This window comes from Muntiacus reevesi, chromosome 22 (genome assembly GCF_963930625.1).
Source record: "Muntiacus reevesi chromosome 22, mMunRee1.1, whole genome shotgun sequence".
NCBI lineage: Eukaryota > Metazoa > Chordata > Mammalia > Artiodactyla > Cervidae > Muntiacus > Muntiacus reevesi.
Genome location: NC_089270.1, coordinates 34,328,438 through 34,332,738, shown reverse-complemented (window position 1 = coordinate 34,332,738; position 4,301 = coordinate 34,328,438). Strand labels below are relative to the sequence as shown.

Sequence of the window (4,301 nt, the reverse complement as noted above, 5' to 3'; positions counted from 1 at the left end):
TTTATAAATCTAAACTGCAAAATATGTATGCTTCCTCTGGATGATAGTTTTGTTAACATCTTATTTTTGGTCATTTTAATTTGTTCCTATCTAAGAAAAAAATTGACTTCTTATAGAAAGCATAATTATGGAATAGTAAATGCTAGTTATGGTAAAATAAAAATTATAGAAGTTTAAATTGATCCTACATGCTGTACTACCTAATATTAATTGTGATTGTCTTCTTGATGACATTTAGTCTTCATGGCTGTGGAGTTTAATAAATTTGGACAAAAATCTAGGCTAGTCATCTAGGACACAATAGAGTGCAACTCTAAGACCCAAGGTTGTGCTGTTACTGAGGTATGACAAGGAGAGTCATCTAAGTTAAGAATTTACACTCATGGGATTAGAAGCTAGTAGGAAAGCTAGCTATTAACCCAATAAGATCACACTAATCAGTGTATAGTTTTAAACTCAGAAGCTCTTCATTATAGCAGCATTTCCATTCCAGATTCACATTATAGCATTTATTTTATTGGGTTGAGAAGATCCAAGAGACAATGGCTGAGTACAACTCTCATTACTGCTCCAGCTCATTTATTTAGTCACTCGATCCTTTTGGGAAACAGAACCAAGTAAAGGGAGATATTATAGGAAGAAAAAATAAGTCTTCATATAAGAAAGCAAAATAAGTGGAGGATTAAAAAGTAAAATAATAGCACGAATTGGAATTTATAAGCTGTCAGTAAATGGATGGATTTGGGATCCAGACCAATGAGATGTAAATATTGGCCCTACCATTCTGTGATCTTGGGCAAATTGTTTAACTTCTCTGTGCTTTCCTTCATATATACAAAAGTAACTCTGATTCAGACAGCTATTATGAAATTTAGTATAAACACCTAATAATCACCACAATATATTTTATACTTACTATTATTACTCTCTAGTGATTTAAAAACCAGAATTAGTCATTTAAAAAATGACTGTCCATCATATGTCCAGTTTAAGCATATCTTGGTTTATATCAGTAGCTATAAAATTTGCAATAATAACAGTTTTTCCTTAAAAAGTTTTATAATTAGAAAAATACCTATACTTATCTGTCTGGTAGAAACCCCTTCAAATACTCCTGCCTGAAATCCATTTCTGCTTCCAGTTGAAATAAAAATGTGTAAATAGATGTCATTACAAGCTATCTGTTCAGTCATTCAGTCGTGTCTGACTCTTTTGTGACTCTGTGGATTACAGCCAGCCAGGCTCCTCTGTCCATGGGATTTCCCAGGGAATAATACTGGAGTGACTTGCCTTTCCCTTCTCCAGGGGATCTTCCTGACCCAGGGATCTAACTCATGTCTCCTGCATTGGCAGATGGATTCTTTACCACTAGCGCCACCTAGGAAGCCCTTACAAGGTATAGTAACTGGCTTATTCATATTTCTTTGATTTTAAACCATCTCTTCAACTTTTCCAGTTGGAGGTTCCTGTGGGCTTGGGGGACATATCAGAGTCCTCAATTTCACTTCCCTCAGTCCAATCAGTGTCACTTTTGACTGTGCTCTTTCTGAAACTACTCTTGCTGCTTTTAGAAGACAGCATAGAAAGTAAGTCTGGAGAGCAAACACCTGGATGAGGGCGTCAGCGTTCAGCTCCTCCTGGGAACTGAAGGGAGGGGTCGCAATAGTGGAAGACCTTCTGGGAAAACGATCTTCTGTGGTATTTTTCTTAACTTTTGGAACAGATATTCTATCAGAAAAAAACAGGTCTTTGTCTAATCGGCTGTCTGCTTTTGGGAGGAAGGTGTATTGCTTTGGGTATTTCTCCAGTTGAAAGGGTGTCCATTTGAGAAGCACTGTACCTGTCTATGGACAGCAGTGTTCTCTTCAATTTTACAGCTGACCTGATGTTCAAGGAATTCTCGAATTCACTGAATGTTAGGTATTAGTCTTTCAAGCTCACGTCTTGCTAATTCCACAGTTCTTAGCACTCTATTCAAGTGATCGCTTGGAATACCGTGTATATCTGTATTAACCCCCAAGATTTCCAGTTTCTCCACCAAATTATGCTCCAAGATGGTTATTTCCTTAGTAAGGGAAGGCTTATTCTTCAAACTTTTCCTTGTATGTATCTAGTTGTCATTTAATTTCTGTTCATTTTCCCTTCCATGTGCCATTGTTAGACTTGACTTTGCATCCAGTGTCTGGGGGACTGGGGCATTCATAGTTACAGTTGGGGCAGTTGGCTTAGATTCAAAAGTCTGCCAGGTTAAAAGATTCCCCTTGGGTTCACTGTCACTGTTTAATGATTTAGTGGTGAACTCTTTAATCTGTTGTCTCTGAGTGATAATCAGCTCGTTCTGCTCCTGGAATCTCTGCCCTAGCTCTTCTATCCTTTTCTTATAGAAGACATTACTTCCATTTTGATCATCCATCACTGAGGTTCGAAGTTTCTCTATATGTGACAGGAGCCGGCTCTTTTCTTTCTTATGTTCTTGAGGAAGAGCCTGAACATGAACTGTCCACTTGCTTTCCTGACTGTCAAGTAGCTGCATCACATTTTGGAAGTCATGGGGATGCTGAGGATGTTCTTTAAACTCATGTGCATCTTTTAGCATGCCTATGTTAGACTTGATCTGCCTATTGGGCCTCTGGATTTCTGACAATTGATATTCTAATGCTGAGTTCTTAGAAGTCAGTCCTTTAAACTCCTTCATAAACATTTCCTTGACTTTTTCTATTTCATCAACTAGTTTCTCCTTTTCTTCTTCTTTCCACCTATCCGAATAACTTCAAAAATTCTTCCTCTTCTGTTTTCTGCATTTCATGTTCCTGAGAGAACCTGAGTGCGTGGGCATGCTGTGCAGACTCTAGCTGAGACTTGGTGAGCGGCAGCTGCTCCTTCAACTTGTCGATCTCACTTTGGAGCTTGTCCGTCTGCGCCCTTGTCTTACACTCAAGATGTGAACCTTTAGGGTGGCAGCGCTGAATATGACTTTGTAGGAAAGCTTGGTTCATAAAGGCCTTGTCACAAAAATGGCATTGGTAATAGCTGGTTTCCGCCTCGATCACCTGCAGCTGGGTGGAGATCAACTTCTTCCTGCGTTTACAGTCTTCCTTGAGCAGCTTGATCTCGCTCGCTTGCTTGGTGAGGCGCGTCTTGCTCTGCGCGTCCTCAGCCAGGCTCCAGCGCAGCCGCGAGGTGCGGAACTCCTGCGAGCGCTGCAGGTACTTGGTGAGCTGCTCCAGGCAGATGAGCTTTAGCAGCACCTGGCCCACCCACGACTGGCAGCTTGGACACTTCTCAGCCTACCAGCTTGCAGAAGGTGATGTTCTGCAGCCTGAGCACGTCCACGGCGCCCGCCACCTTGTCCGCGTCGATGGGGCTCAGCCGCCGACAGTCCACGCTCTCCCGTCACAGGTGCAAATGGAAGAAGGGCAGTGAATAAGCCAGTTGGTGGAATTAATGTTGCTGACGTGTTCATCAAAAAAGAACTAAAAGATTTAAAGTGTACAGGTGTGGACGATGACGACTGGGGCATATAATCCTTAGAGGAAGAGAGATCTATGCGGAGAAGAGTTGGGAGAGAAGAGACGGAACCTCCTCCACCTGTGAAGAATGAGTCTGATTCTACTCAAATGCCAATGCCTGGGTGCAACTAACCTGAAAGAGCGGAAGGGAGAAGGACCTCAGGATGAACCCAGTACACTGAAAAGCAGCTTAGTAACTGTGACTGATTGGAGTGACGCTTTAGACGTGTAACTGTCACCTGTGCGCTGGAGGTCCCTCCAACTTCAGCAGTATTTGGTATCACAGTATTTCAGCACTGCCTCCCCAACTAGAATTGTCCTACCTGACAATATCTCCTGAAATAGCAAGGAAACTGGCTCTCAGAGAACAACAGCCTCTTCAATCGCACCTAATGCAATGTTAAAAAAAAAAAAAAAAAAAAGCAAATTGTCAACAGTATTTTGAAGCATATAAAGGTATTTAATACTGCTATTGCTTAAAAATAATGTGTCACTGAAGTCATAAAAAGTTTTTTTCTTTGGAACGGTACTCTAGGTGTATTTTTTCCAACTGATTTTAAAGTAAATTCTTTTCTAAAACTGATAGCAGGTTTTATTTTAAACATTTTTTTTTTTTTTTACAAAAAATGTCTTTCTTATGTATATTTTCATGTTGGAAGTGTTTTATTATAAAGTTCTATTAGTATCCTGAAAATGGAGTTGGTGGAAGTTCGTGAAATTTTAAGAGTAAACAGCTTATTTTTCAGCTAGAAGTAAGTTTAGAGTTAATAAAAAATATAACTAGGCCCATGT

General features: G+C 40.1%; 1 pseudogene; it reads right to left on the bottom strand.

Moving 5' to 3' along the window:
- Positions 1-975: 975 nt before the first annotated feature.
- On the bottom strand, positions 976-3,520 carry LOC136152757 (cilium assembly protein DZIP1 pseudogene; annotated as a pseudogene).
- Between the last annotated feature and the right edge of the window lie 781 nt (positions 3,521-4,301).